Below are 15,895 nucleotides of genomic sequence, written 5' to 3'. Positions count from 1 at the left end.
AGATAATTACTTGACACATTGGAAAGAATTATCCCAAAAACAGGCCACTGTGACTGAAAGGAAGGGTTTGACTATGTACAGACTCAGTGAGCATAGCCTTGCTATTGAGAAAGGCCGCCACTGTAGGCAGACCTGGCTCTCTTGAGAAGGCAGGCTATGTGCACACTGCCCACAGAATGTGGTGGAAACTGAGCTGCACTTCCTAACCTCCTGTCAAATGTCTAATATAGTAAAACACATATTTCCCTCAGATTACACAGACTTCAAAAACAAATCCAATTTTGATAAACTCTCAACTCTACACTCTGTGACCTGTCGCCACAAGAAACGGGCAAACAGTGAATAACAAACGCCATTGCAAATTCAACCTATATTTATGTTTATTTATTTTCCCTTGTGTGCTATTTGCACATCATTACAATACTGTATACAGACAATGACATTTGAAATGTCTTTATTATTTTGGAGCTTTTGTGAATGTAACATTTACTGTACATTTGTTGTTTATTTCACATTTGTATGTTATCTATTTCACTTGCTTTGGCAAGTATATGATCATGCAGCGCATACTGTCAGGGACATGTGTTCATGAGTATACTAAAGACAGGAGAATATTATAAAGGTGTGTGAGGATGTGTGAGATAGCAAAATGAAGGTTGTCAATCTCTTTCCCTCTTTTTCTCTCTAATTTACAACTTGATGACATCTTGGCAGATTGAATTGTTTATACTTGGTTAATTGCTTGCTATAAGCCCACCATGTGCACAATGTTGTCACATGTGCCATGCCCTTTTCTCAAGAATGTCAAATGTCACTTGCCTGGAAACTCGACATTGAATTGCATTGAGCTCTACATCAGGCAGAAATTAGCATTTGAATCAGAAAAGTTTACTCACGAGCTCTACATGCCAGAATGTTGAATAAAAGTATATTTTAATGTACTTTACCAGTTGTCCACGAGGTTGGTCCTGTTGGCGGTAAGAATGTGAGACAATATATCCAGTCTTATTACATAAACCTTTCAAAGGGCTGGTAGTGCGTTCGGATTTGTATCACCTGAAGCATGCACAGAACCATGTAAATATATGCAAGAGCTCAGCAAGTTCTTGTGATCATGCTTCAGATTATATAAATCTGAAGCACTACCAGACCATTGAAAAATGTATGTAATTATTACATTCTTGTGGATATAACATTATTGTCTCACATTTCTACCGCCAAAAGGCCACTGACAACCGGTAAAGTACGTTAACATATAATTTTATTCAACATTGGCTAGTACAGGTCATGATTCAAACGTTGATCTCTGCCCGACATAGAATTAAATGCAATTCAACGTCGGGTTTCTTGGCAAGAATGTCACCTGCTTAAAAGTCGAAACCCTACTACTATACATTTCCTCCATTAGCCCAGCAACCTGGCTGTTTGATGTCACGGTTTGTTGGCTATTTCATGACATGGCTGACTGAATTCAACCTACCAACCTGACAGCTTTCGCCTTCAAAACAATGCCACAGCAAATACTTTACTGGTGCAACCACGACATGGTTTTGGTTACACTGTAACGCCTATCTAAACGGTCACAGTCAGAAATGTAACCATGGCATGACCGAGGTTTGATTAGGATACATTGTAACACAACATATATAAAGCGATAGCCTATTTTGAATAGTGAGTTGTTGCCCACACTCTGGGCCTATTTCTTATTTCGTATTATCAGATCATTAGAAAAGTATAAAATAGTCGTGGGCTATCCGCCTGTGCCTCGGTCTGCCACCGAACAGCGTCATTCTGTTCAGGCGACCAACAACAGCGCAATCGGTATTTTACTGCAAGTAGACACGAGCGAGCTACCAACTTCACTGCTCACCAACTTCATTTGAAATGCAACAAAACACAATATTCCATCTGACATGTAACATATGTTTGGACATTGATTATTAATTCCTGGTGAAAACCCCCCTTACCTGCTTTAGCTTTATGGCCGCCAACGAGCTGGTGTCATAATATCAGAATTATTTTACTTTCAGGCTGCTCAAATATTGATTCAAAATATTGTTGATTCCAAACTGTATCCAACAATTTCCGGTGTCTGATATTGTTGATATATCACGCATTAACGTGATTAAAGGCGAAAATCCGTACCCGCGTCCCTAATTGTTGAATAATAATCCAGCCAGCCCCTCGTCACTATAAACCGGTTATTTTGCCTTTTTTTTTGTTTTGCTGATCCGCTGCTCATCGCCTTCTCATCCGCGTGTGTTGGGGCCGGAGCGGCAAGTGAGAATCACTTGGAGAAACGTGACCTCTGGCGGACAGTTTATGTAACAACACCCTATTTGCTTGTTTCTATTTTGCCTGACAGAAGGGTGCAATTGCGGTAGGCAATTCGGTGCGTTCTTCTTCTTCTTCTTCTTCTTCTTCTTCTTCTTCTTCTTCTTCTTCTTCTTCTTCTTCTTCTTCTTCTTCTTCTTCTTCTTCTTCGGTGGGGTTAATCTAGGCATCCAACGTTATGATGCATTACCGCAACTTACTGTACTGGAGTGTGGGCCAGACGGGGAGAAACTAAATACTACCTGCCAGCCCCTTTGCTCTTAAAAAAGATAACATATTTGAGACTATATCTAATGACGTTCTACTCAATATACTCTTTAAACGTATTTCCTGTATCCCTTCTCCCTCATACTAGCTATCATCTTCTCTCTTTCCCTCCAATAATGTCCACACTGTATCAGTAAATAAATGCCTGCCCTTAGTATCTCTATTCCACTGCTCCTGCCATTTCTCCACCATCACTGTTACATTTACATTACATTTAAGTCATTTAGCAGACGCTCTTATCCAGAGCGACTTACAAATTGGTGCATTCACCTTATGACATCCAGTAGAGCAGTCACTTTACAATACATCTAAATCTTAAAGGGGGGTGAGAAGGATTACTTATCCTATCCTAGGTATTCCTTAAAGAGGTGGGGTTTCAGGTGTCTCCGGAAGGTGGTGATTGACTCCGCTGTCCTGGCGTCGTGAGGGAGTTTGTTCCACCATTGGGGGGCCAGAGCAGCGAACAGTTTTGACTGGGCTGAGCGGGAACTGTACTTCCTCAGTGGTAGGGAGGCGAGCAGGCCAGAGGTGGATGAACGCAGTGCCCTTGTTTGGGTGTAGGGCCTGATCAGAGCCTGGAGGTACTGAGGTGCCGTTCCCCTCACAGCTCCGTAGGCAAGCACCATGGTCTTGTAGCGGATGCGAGCTTCAACTGGAAGCCAGTGGAGAGAGCGGAGGAGCGCGGTGACGTGAGAGAACTTGGGAAGGTTGAACACCAGACGGGCTGCGGCGTTCTGGATGAGTTGTAGGGGTTTAATGGCACAGGCAGGGAGCCCAGCCAACAGCGAGTTGCAGTAATCCAGACGGGAGATGACAAGTGCCTGGATTAGGACCTGCGCCGCTTCCTGTGTGAGGCAGGGTCGTACTCTGCGGATGTTGTAGAGCATGAACCTACAGGAACGGGCCACCGCCTTGATGTTAGTTGAGAACGACAGGGTGTTGTCCAGGATCACGCCAAGGTTCTTGGCGCTCTGGGAGGAGGACACAATGGAGTTGTCAACCGTGATGGCGAGATCATGGAACGGGCAGTCCTTCCCCGGGAGGAAGAGCAGCTCCGTCTTGCCGAGGTTCAGCTTGAGGTGGTGATCCGTCATCCACACTGATATGTCTGCCAGACATGCAGAGATGCGATTCGCCACCTGGTCATCAGAAGGGGGAAAGGAGAAGATTAATTGTGTGTCGTCTGCATAGCAATGATAGGAGAGACCATGTGAGGTTATGACAGAGCCAAGTGACTTGGTGTATAGCGAGAATAGGAGAGGGCCTAGAACAGAGCCCTGGGGGACACCAGTGGTGAGAGCGCGTGGTGAGGAGACAGATTCTCGCCACGCCACCTGGTAGGAGCGACCTGTCAGGTAGGACGCAATCCAAGCGTGGGCCGCGCCGGAGATGCCCAACTCGGAGAGGGTGGAGAGGAGGATCTGATGGTTCACAGTATCGAAGGCAGCCGATAGGTCTAGAAGGATGAGAGCAGAGGAGAGAGAGTTAGTTTTAGCAGTGCGGAGCGCCTCCGTGATACAGAGAAGAGCAGTCTCAGTTGAATGACTAGTCTTGAAACCTGACTGATTTGGATCAAGAAGGTCATTCAGAGAGAGATAGCGGGAGAGCTGGCCAAGGACGGCACGTTCAAGAGTTTTGGAGAGAAAAGAAAGAAGGGATACTGGTCTGTAGTTGTTGACATCGGAGGGATCGAGTGTAGGTTTTTTCAGAAGGGGTGCAACTCTCGCTCTCTTGAAGACGGAAGGGATGTAGCCAGCGGTCAGGGATGAGTTGATGAGCGAGGTGAGGTAAGGGAGAAGGTCTCCGGAAATGGTCTGGAGAAGAGAGGAGGGGATAGGGTCAAGCGGGCAGGTTGTTGGGCGGCCGGCCGTCACAAGACGCGAGATTTCATCTGGAGAGAGAGGGGAGAAAGAGGTCAGAGCACAGGGTAGGGCTGTTCAATCATGCTTTTTGCCTCTGCCTTGCTCATTGAAACTACCACATCAACATCCCCACTACTTAGTGCTTGTTTAGCCAGTACATCAACTGCCTCATTCCCCTACACTCCCACGTGAGCTGGGACCCATGTAAATACTATCTGTATACCCATTTGTTTACTCCTGCCGTGGGTTTGTATCACCTTATAAAGCAGGTCTTGTCTGCTACGTGATATGAAGGACTGGAGACTCCTTAACACTGCACATGAATCAGAGCAAATAACTACTCTGTCTGGCTTAACTTCCTCCACCCACTGCAAGGCCAACAGTATGGCCATCATCTCCGCCGTATATACAGCCAGATGATCTGTAATACGTTTCCTTACCTCACATTCCTGCACTACAAATGCTGACCCAGTACGTCCTGTCCTTGGATCTTTTGAACCATCTGTGTAAATGGCTACAACATCCTGATACACAGTATCCAGACGTCTCTTAAACCAATCAGATGGATCAACACCCTCCCTATCTTTCTGTAGTCTCTCCAACACTTCTAGATCTACTAGTGGAGGTGGGAGGAGCCATGGTGGATTCACCGGGATAGCTACGGTTGGACTAAACTCCCTTCCATACAGTCCCATCTCCTTCGCCTGCATATTACCAACCCACCCACAGGTTGTGTTGTCTTCGCCCATGTTCCCAGCATGCCTGTAAAATCCCTTTTGCAGGATGAGACACCCCATGTCTCTGTAGGTTGACCCAATAATTAATCGCCAGCTGCTGTCTCCTAATCTGCCATGGCATTTCCCCTATCTCCCGTGTGGGCATTCCTTATGCTGAAAAACAGGGGGGCTGCCTGTAGGGCATTGTTTTCCCGCAGTTCTGTTAATGATGGGAAGCCAGCTAGTCTGGTACACTGCAGGCGGGAGGGGCACCGTGCGCTAACTAGCACACAGTGTCACCCCAGCCTCCCGCCTGCTGTGCTAGTGGGAGGCGACTGGTAGACAGTGTCCTCACCCTGGCTGTTAACGACGGTGAGGGCAAGTGTGAAGGAGTGAAGGATACTAGCTAACAAGGATTACGGGAGGTAGGTGTGACAAAAACTCAGATAATACTTTTATTTCCCTTTTGACCCACAATCAAAAGTGTCACAAGCATGGAGATGTCGTGCTCGAGGGGTGGGCATTCAAGCAGGAACCAATGGGATGCTCGAGGGGGGGCGTTTGTGCAGAAGTAGGAATGTCCACATACAGGAACGCCCCGAATTGCGTTCTGCAAATCAAATCAAATGAAATGTATTTATAAAGCCCTGTTCTGCAAATCGAATCAAATCAAATGTATTTATAAAGCCCTTCTTACATCAGCTGATATCTCAAAGTGTTGTACAGAAACCCTGTCTAAAACCCCAAACAGCAAGGGGTGGCCAGTCCTCTTCTGGCTGTGCCAGGTGGAGATTAAAACAGAGCATGGCCAACATGTTCAAATGTTCAGGGTCAAATAATAATCATCACAGTGGTTGTCGAGGCTGCAACAGGTCAGCACCTCAGGAGTAAATGTCAGTTGGCTTTTCATAGCCGATCACATTCAGAGTATCTCTACCGCTCCTGCTGTCTCTAGAGAGTTGAAAACAGCAGGTCTGGGACAGGTAGCATGTCCGGTGAACTCGTCAGTGTTCCCTAGCCGCAGGTAGAATAGTTGAAACTGGAGCAGCAGTTTCAACAGTTTCAACAGGTGGACTGGGGACAGCAAGGAGTCATCAGTCATGCAGTTGTACACTATTGGCCTTACATGCCTTGTGTTCTCACACATAAATTATTCACACTGACTGTTGCTTAGCAAACGTAGAAAGAGAAAGTTAGCAGGTATTTTTAAGAACCCATTAGCCCATTTACTCGCCTTAGCTGTGCTCATCAGTTTCAAGTAACATTCGTAAATAGGTTGCTTAGGCCATTGAATGCAATGTGGCAAAAAGTTGGTATTATAGTCAGGATTCAAATGGAGTTTGCATGACATGACCCAGTCACCCTCTGTTATGAGTAGGTGCTCAAATGGAGAATAGAGAACACTATACAGTAGGAGCTGAATATATTTATGTATGTATTGTATGTATTCTGTAGTGAGCACATTTACAGCATCTTAAAGTCATTATGTAAATAAAACTATTCCATGAAATATGAAAATCGAATACAGACAGGCACAGCTGTGATGAGATGAGTCCACAGGGAATATCTACCTCTCTCTCGCAATTCAATTCATTTCAATGGCCTTTATTGGCATGGGAAACATGTGTTAACATTGCCAAAGTAAGTGAGGTAGATAATGTACAAAAGTGAAATAAACAATCAAAATTAGCAGTAAACATTACACATACAGAAGTTTCAAAACAATGAAGACATTACAAATGTCATATTATGTATATATAGTGTTGTAACACCACACTTGTGGCAACAGGTCACAAATCTTGCTGCTATGATGGCACACTGTGGAATTTCACCCAGTAGATATGGGAGTTTATCAAAATTGGATTTGTTTTCAAATTCTTTGTGGATCTGTGTGATCTGAGGGAAATATGTCTCTCTAATATGGTCATACATTGGGCAGGAGATTAGGAAGTGCAGCTAAGTTTCCACCTCATTTTGTGGGTAGTGAGCACATAGCCTGTCTTCTCTTGAGAGCCATGTCTGCCTACGGCGGCCTTTCTCGATAGCAAGGCTATGCTCACTGAGTCTGTACATAGTCAAAGCTTTCCTTACGTTTGGGTCAGTCACAGTGGTCAGGTATTCTGCCGCTGTGTACTCTCTGTTTAGGGCCAAATAGCATTCTAGTTTGCTCTGTTTTTCTGTTAATTCTTTCCAATGTGTCAAGTAATTATCTTTTTGTTTTCTCATGATTTGGTTGGGTCTAATTGTGCTGCTGTCCTGGGGCTCTGTTGGGTTTGTTTGTGTTTGTGAAAAGAGCTCCAGGACCAGCTTGCTCAGGGGACTCTTCTCCAGGTTCATCTCTCTGTCCCTAGAATCTCTAACCCTATTACAGGAGTCAATGGCTTACTGGTGCTCTGTCATTCCGTCCCTAGGAGGAGTGCGTCATTTGAGTGGGTTGAGTCACTGATGTGATCTTCCTGTCTGGGTTGCCCCCCCGCCCTGGGTTGTGCCGTGGCAGAGATCTTTGTGGGCTATACTCGGCCTTGTCTCAGGATGGTAAGTTGGTGGTTGAAGATGTCCCTCTTGGGGTGTGGGGGCTGTGCTTTGGCAAAGTGGGTGGGGTTATATCCTTCCTGTTGGCCCTGTCCGGGGGTATCATCGGTCTCCTGACCCCTCCTGTCTCAGCCTCCAGTATTTATGCTGCAGTAGTTTATGTGTCGGGAGGCTAGGGTCAGTTTGTTATAACTGGAGTACTTCTCCTGTCTTATCTGGTGTCCTGTGTGAATTTAAGTATGCTCTCTCTAATTCTCTCTTTCTCTCTTTCTTTCTCTCTCTCTCGGAGGACCTGAGCCCTAGGACCATGCCTCAGGACTACCTGGCATGATGACTCCTTGCTGTCCCCAGTCCACCTGGCCGTGCTGATGCTCCAGTTTCAACTGTTCTGCCTGCGGCTATGGAATCCTGACCTGTTCACCGGATGTGCTACCTGTCCCAGACCTATTATTTGACCATGCTGGTCATTTATGAACATTTGAACATCTTGGCCATGTTCTGTTATAATCTCCACCCGGCACAGCCAGAAGAGGACTGGCCACCCCTCATAGCCTGGTTCCTCTCTAGATTTCTTCCTAGGTTTTGGCCTTTCTCAGGAGTTTTTACTAGCCAACATGCTTCAACACCTGCATTGCTTGCTGTTTGGGGTTTTAGGCTGGGTTTCTGTACAGCACTTTGAGATATCAGTTGATGTACGAAGGGCTATATTAGTAAATTTGATTTGATTTGATTAAGTGATGGCTTTGTTTGGGAATCGCTTCCTTTTCGGTGTTGTAGAATTTAACGGCTCTTATTTGGATTTTGATCATTAGTGGGTATCGGCCTAATTCTGCTCTGCATGCATTATTTGGTGTTCTACGTTGTACACGGAGGATAGTTTTGCAGAATCCAGAGTCTGAATTTGGTGTTTGTCCCATTTTGTGAAGTCTTGGTTGGTGAGCGGACCCCAGACCTCACAACCGTAAAGGGCAATGGGCTCTATGACTGATTCAAGTATTTTTAGCCTGATCCTATTTGGTATGTTGAATTTTATGTTCCTTTTGATGGCATAGAATGCCCTTATTGCCTCTCTCTCTCTCTCTCTCTCTCTCTCTCTCTCTCTCTCTCTCTCTCTCTCTCTCTCTCTCTCTCTCTCTCTCCCTCTCTCTCTCTCTCTCTCTCTCTCTCTCCCTCTCTCTCTCTCTCTCTCTCTCTCTCTCTCTCTCTCTCTCTCTCTCTCTCTCTCTCTCTCTCTCTCTCTCTCTCTCTCTCTCTCTCTCTCTCTCTCTCTCTCGCTCTCTCTCTCTCTCTCTCTCCCCCCCTCTCTCTCTCTCTCTCTCTCCCCTCTCTCCTCCCTCCCCTTCTTTCTCTCTCTCCCCTCTCTCCTCCCTCCCCTTCTCTCAGCTGGCTGTGCAGTAGTGTTGTCAGTCTGTCCTTTCTTTGGATTGGTGGACACTTCCCATTATTGTAATTCTTTTTTGAATACTTGATGAGGGTTGTTGACGTCAACCACCTGTATTCATTGGAGAGAGAATCTATGCTAGCAAACAGCCTCATGCCATTAATATGCATAGCCATCTCGAGACAACTCCGATATAATGTTTTGTCTCAAAATTGCAGAGATGTCACGTGTCCTACTTATATCAGTACACTGGTAACAACTTAAGCATTACGAAAACATACATTTTTTTGTTGCCCAAAATCGACAATTTCCTTGACCTCCATACAATACTCCTTGCTTGGTGTGCGAAAATAAAAAACACCAGGTGCTGGAGGGAGACAGATGTTTCGCCCGGTTGGGCCTCTCTCTTCCTCTTCCTCTCTGGTATTGGTCATTGAGAGGTTTTAAAGCCACCGGTCGACCATATCGGCACACCCCAGTAGGAGCAGTCCTCCATAGGAATGAATGGAATTCTACAGTATTTACATTAAATGTTTCAAGGACAAAATAACATGTATTTCAGTATTTTCTTGTTGTAGTGGAGACTGTAACATTAGGAGTCTCAAAAAAATGCTTTAAGGAAAATGGTTATATATATATATTTTTTTTTTTTGTTGAAATGTTTCTCACATAATATAATTTAAAAGTATACATTAAGGTGTCTGTACAAATATAGAAATTAATAAATGCATTTACAATGGAGGCGTTTCAATACAGCTCCGAGATGGCTTCAATACAGCTCCGAGGTGGCTTCAATACAGCTCCGAGGTGGCTTCAATACAGCTCCGAGATGGCTTCAATACAGCTCCGAGATGGCTTCAATACAGCTCCGAGATGGCTTCAATACAGCTCCGAGATGGCTTCAATACAGCTCCGAGGTGGCTTCAATACAGCTCCGAGATGGCTTCAATACAGCTCCGAGATGGCTTCAATACAGCTCCGAGATGGCTTCAATACAGCTCCGAGATGGCTTCAATACAGCTCCGAGATGGCTTCAATACAGCTCCGAGATGGCTTCAATACAGCTCCGAGATGGCTTCAATACAGCTCCGAGATGGCTTCAATACAGCTCCGAGATGGCTTCAATACAGCTCCGAGATGGCTTCAATACAGCTCCGAGATGGCTTCAATAGAGCTCCGAGATGGCTTCAATACAGCTCGAGGTGGCTTCAATACAGCTCCGAGATGGCTTCAATACAGCTCCGAGATGGCTTCAATACAGCTCCGAGGTGGCTTCAATACAGCTCCGAGGTGGCTTCAATACAGCTCCGAGATGGCTTCAATACAGCTCCGAGATGGCTTCAATACAGCTCCGAGATGGCTTCAATACAGCTCCGAGATGGCTTCAATACAGCTCCGGGGTGGCTTCAATACAGCTCCGAGATGGCTTCAATACAGCTCCGAGGTGGCTTCAATACAGCTCCGAGATGGCTTCAATACAGCTCCGAGATGGCTTCAATACAGCTCCGGGGTGGCTTCAATACAGCTCCGAGATGGCTTCAATACAGCTCCGGGGTGGCTTCAATACAGCTCCGAGGTGGCTTCAATACAGCTCCGAGATGGCTTCAATACAGCTCCGAGATGGCTTCAATACAGCTCCGGGGTGGCTTCAATACAGCTCCGAGATGGCTTCAATACAGCTCCGGGGTGGCTTCAATACAGCTCCGAGATGGCTTCAATACAGCTCCGAGATGGCTTCAATACAGCTCCGAGATGGCTTCAATACAGCTCGGGGTGGCTTCAATACAGCTCGAGATGGCTTCAATACAGCTCCGAGATGGCTTCAATACAGCTCCGAGATGGCTTCAATACAGCTCCGAGATGGCTTCAATACAGCTCCGAGATGGCTTCAATACAGCTCCGAGATGGCTTCAATACAGCTCCGAGATGGCTTCAATACAGCTCCGAGATGGCTTCAATACAGCTCCGAGATGGCTTCAATACAGCTCCGAGATGGCTTCAATACAGCTCCGAGGTGGCTTCAATACAGCTCCGAGATGGCTTCAATACAGCTCCGAGATGGCTTCAATACAGCTCCGAGGTGGCTTCAATACAGCTCCGAGATGGCTTCAATACAGCTCCGAGATGGCTTCAATACAGCTCCGAGATGGCTTCAATACAGCTCCGAGATGGCTTCAATACAGCTCCGAGATGGCTTCAATACAGCTCCGAGATGGCTTCAATACAGCTCCGAGATGGCTTCAATACAGCTCCGAGATGGCTTCAATACAGCTCAGAGGTGGCTTCAATACAGCCATTGTGTGCACTGTGGTTTAGCAGAGCTGATGTCTCATTCTGATATTACATCAAATCAGCTAATAAAATCTTGGTTATTATGGATTTGACAAGAAATATGTTACTCTAAAAAAGGCATTATGGCAATACATTATGCGGCTACTTACTTTTATAACAAACAATTATCTATGACACATAAGACAATGCAAGACACAGACAGCTGAGTACTGCCTAAAGCAGGGATCATCAACTAGATTCAGTTGCGGGACGATTTTTTCTTGAGCGGAAGTTAGGGGTCCTAAAATTTGTAGACTTACAAATTGACTGCAAGAAGCCCAAATAATATGTGACTAAAACATAATAATGTCAAAACTAGCTTAAATGTGTATGCATGGCCATACTTGGGAACAGATTTCTTAAATTAAAATCACTTGGAGCTGATTTCCTAGTGTTTTCTACAGTCTTTTATGACCAACATTCTTTTACTTTGAGATTTGTGTGTATTTTGTGAATTCTTAGATAATACTGTACTGTTGGAGCTAGGAACACAAGCATTTTGCTGCACCCGCAATAACATCTGCTGAATATGTGTATGTGACCAATAACATCTGCTGAATATGTGTATGTGACCAATAACATCTGCTGAATATGTGTATGTGACCAATAACATCTGCTGAATATGTGTATGTGACCAATAACATCTGCTGAATATGTGTATGTGACCAATAACATCTGCTGAATATGTGTATGTGACCAATAACATGTGATTTGATTGGAACAATGAAAATTCTACACAAATGTATTTTTTTACTTAGTTATTTTTTTTCTGTCTCATAAAACCACCTGGCCTGTGAGCCGCCAGTTAGGGAACCCTGGCCTAAAATGTGACATCATTATTGGTTGGCAAATTAATCCCTGCATTTACACTTTATGACCAGTAAGTGGCGGAAGAGGATACTTTCTCCCTCCCTCACACACAAAGGCTTAGTCTCCTCTCTGCAGTTAGGTCTTCTGACCTGCTGTATCCATGGCGAACTTGGATGATGACCGAGCCCAAGGCTGACTATTGGATAACAATCACACAGCCACAAACAGTGACTGTTATCCAGAGACTCTATGTACCAGTGACTACCATTTGCATACCACTCCAACAGATCCATGGATGTATTTGCATTACACACTACCCTTTCCCACCTGGACAAGAGGAAAAGCTAAGTAAGAATGCTGTTCATTGACTACATCAGCTTTCAACACCATAGTGCCCTCCAAGCTTGTCACTAAGCTTAGGGCCTTGGGTCTGAACTCCTCCCTGTGCAACTGGGACCTATATTTCCTGTCAGCCTGACCCCAGGTGATTTATTTAATCAGCTAAGTTGACTGAGAACACATTCCCAGTTTTTTACAGCAATGACCTGGGGAATAGTTACAGGGGAGAGGAGGAGAAACATGAGCAAATTGTAAACTGGGGATGATTAGCTGGCCATGATGATCAGATTGGGATTTTAGTCAGGACACCAGGGTTAACACCCCTACTTTTACAATAGGTACCATGGGATCTTTAATGACCACAGAAAGTCAGAACACCTGTTTAAGATCCCATCCAATGGACAGCACCCTACACAGGGCAATGTCTCCAATCACTGCCCTGGGGCATTGAGATATTTTTTTAGACTAGAGGAAAGGGTGCCTCCTACTGGCCCTCCAACACACCTTCCAGCAGCATCTGGTCTCCCATCCAGGGACTGACCAGGACCAACCCTGCTTAGCTTCAGAAGCAAGCCAGCAGTGGGATGCAGAGCAGCATACTGCTGGCACTGATGAGGTATGCAACCTCTTCAACACAAGGTTCCACCAGGGGTGTGTGCTCAGCCCCCTCCTACTGTCCCTGTACAACCATTACTGTGTGGCCTAGCACGACTTCAACTCAATCATTAAGTTTACTGACGACACAACAGTGGTAGGCCTGATTACCAACAATGACAAGACAGCCTACAGGAATGTTACGAATCCCTTTTGGCCCGACGGTCTAGGGGGGGTGGTAATGAGACCCGTAACATAACTCATGCAAATTATTATTGTGACAAAGTAAAAGTGTGAACGAAATAACCACGACAACAGAAATCTACCGTCAAACTCTAGGTTTATTTATAAACACACGGTAATGGGGGGGGAGCAGGAAAAGGGGCTGAGCTGGACCCAAGGAAAGAAACAATAAGTATACAAAAACACACCCCTAAGCTAGACTAGCCTACTTTAACAACAGCTAACTAACTAACCAAAAATACAGTGGGTGGTCCGCCCAGTTCTAACTAGTGTATTTAACAAAGTTCTATGAAGTGCTTTAAACAAAAGAGAGGTTAAGACACAAAGCGAGAGTGAAACACAGAGACCTACAGACATGGCATTACAGAGAGATTGAGCTGAGCTGAGCTGAGCTGAGCTGAGATAGAACAAACAAATGATGGGGTTTTTAAACCATGGGGAAGGAACTGTGATAGGATAGGAAGTAGGAGGAGGTGTGTCTTCTGATTGATGATTGATTGTTGACTGATTGGGGAGTGATGGTTTTCATCTGTGAGGGGAGAAGGAGAGAAAAGAAACACACACACAGGATACACACACACACAGGATAACTGTATGCGTAACAAGGAAGAAGGTTAGAGCCCTGCGGAGTGGTGCCAGGAAAATAACCACTCCGTCAACATCAACAAGACACAGGATCTGATCGTGGACAACAGAAGACAGAAGAGGGAACACGCCTCCATCCTCATCGATGGGGCCGCAGTGGACAGGGTCAAAAGCTTTAAGTTCCTCGGTTTGCACATCACGGAGAAACTGAAATGGTCTCACCACACTGACATGGTGAAGAAGGCTCTACAATCTCAGTCTGTTGAAGAAATTCATCATGGCACCTAAGACCCTCACAAACCTCTAGAGATGCACCATTTAGAGCATTCGGTCGGGTTACTTCGTGGCCTGGTACGGCAACTGCAGCGCCCTGCTGCGCCCTCAACTTGACTCTCGAGAGGATGGTGCTGTCTGCTCAAAGCATCACCGGTGGTACGCTGTCAGCTCTCCAGGAAATAAAGTTCACTCAGTGTCAAGGGAATGCCAGAAAGATCATTAAGTAACTCAGTCATCCGAGCCACGGACTGTTCATTCGGCTATGGTCCGACAGACGGAGACAGTACAGGTGCATCAAAGCTTAGACGAGAGACTAAAAAAAAGCCTCTATTAACAGACCATCAGGCTGTTGAACAGCTTCTACTACAAGACCATCAACCTGTTGAACAGCTTCTATTAGCAGACTATCAGACTGTTGAACAGCTTCTATTAGCAGACTATCAGACTGTTGAACAGTTTATATTACCAAACCATCAGACTGTTGAACAGCTTCTATTACCAGACCATCAGACTGTTGAACAGCTTCTATTACCAGACTATCACACTGTTGAACAGTTTCTATTACCGGACCATCAGACTGTTGAACAGCTTCTATTACCAAACCATCAGACTGTTGAACAGCTTCTATTACCAGACCATCAGACTGTTGAACAGCTTCTATTACCAGACCATCAGACTGTTGAACAGCTTCTATTACCAAACCATCAGACTGTTGAACAGCTTCTATTACCAAACCATCAGACTGTTGAACAGCTTCTATTACCAGACTATCACACTGTTGAACAGTTTCTATTACCGGACCATCAGACTGTTGAACAGCTTCTATTACCAGACCATCAGACTGTTGAACAGCTTCTATTACCAGACCATCAGACTGTTGAACAGCTTCTATCACCAGACCATCAGACTGTTGAACAGCTTCTATTACCAAACCATCAGACTGTTGAACAGCTTCTATTACCAGACCATCAGACTGTTGAACAGCTTCTATTACCAGACCATCAGACTGTTGAACAGCTTCTATTACCAGACCATCAGACTGTTGAACAGCTTCTATTACCAAACCATCAGACTGTTGAACAGCTTCTATTACCAGACTATCAGACTGTTGAACAGCTTCTATTACCAGACCATCAGACTGTTGAACAGCTTCTATTACCAGACCATCAGACTGTTGAACAGCTTCTATTACCAAACCATCAGACTGTTGAACAGCTTCTATTACCAGACTATCAGACTGTTGAACAGCTTCTATTAGCAGATTATCAGACTGTTGAACAGCTTCTATTACCAGACTATCAGACTGTTGAACAGCTTCTATTACCAAACCATCAGACTGTTGAACAACTTCTATTAGCAGACCATCAGACTGTTGAACAGCTTCTATTAGCAGATTATCAGACTGTTGAACAGCTTCTATTACCAGACCATCAGACTGTTGAACAGCTTCTATTACCAGACCATCAGACTGTTGAACAGCTTCTATTACCAGACTATCAGACTGTTGAACAGCTTCTATTACCAGACCATCAGACTGTTGAACAGCTTCTATTGCCAAACCATCAGACTGTTGAACAGCTTCTATTACCAGACCATCAGACTGTTGAACAGCTTCTATTACCAGA

The 15,895-nt window shown here is 45.0% G+C and overlaps 1 protein-coding gene across 1 annotated transcript in view; it reads right to left on the bottom strand.

Annotated features, from left to right (window-relative positions):
* Positions 1 to 2,298, bottom strand: part of LOC118381216 (phosphatidylinositol 4-phosphate 3-kinase C2 domain-containing subunit beta-like) — a 125,272-nt gene extending 122,974 nt beyond the window's left edge. The window contains exon 1 of the mRNA XM_052473761.1: positions 1,968 to 2,298. The gene's annotated coding sequence lies outside the window, so the exon portion shown is untranslated. The remainder of the gene's footprint in view (positions 1 to 1,967) is intronic.
* Between the last annotated feature and the right edge of the window lie 13,597 nt (positions 2,299 to 15,895).

The sequence above is a fragment of the Oncorhynchus keta genome, chromosome 21 (assembly GCF_023373465.1).
Source record: "Oncorhynchus keta strain PuntledgeMale-10-30-2019 chromosome 21, Oket_V2, whole genome shotgun sequence".
NCBI classification, from domain to species: domain Eukaryota; kingdom Metazoa; phylum Chordata; class Actinopteri; order Salmoniformes; family Salmonidae; genus Oncorhynchus; species Oncorhynchus keta.
The sequence above is the reverse complement of the archived record's forward strand: the minus strand, read 5'-3'. Positions and strand labels throughout refer to the sequence as shown.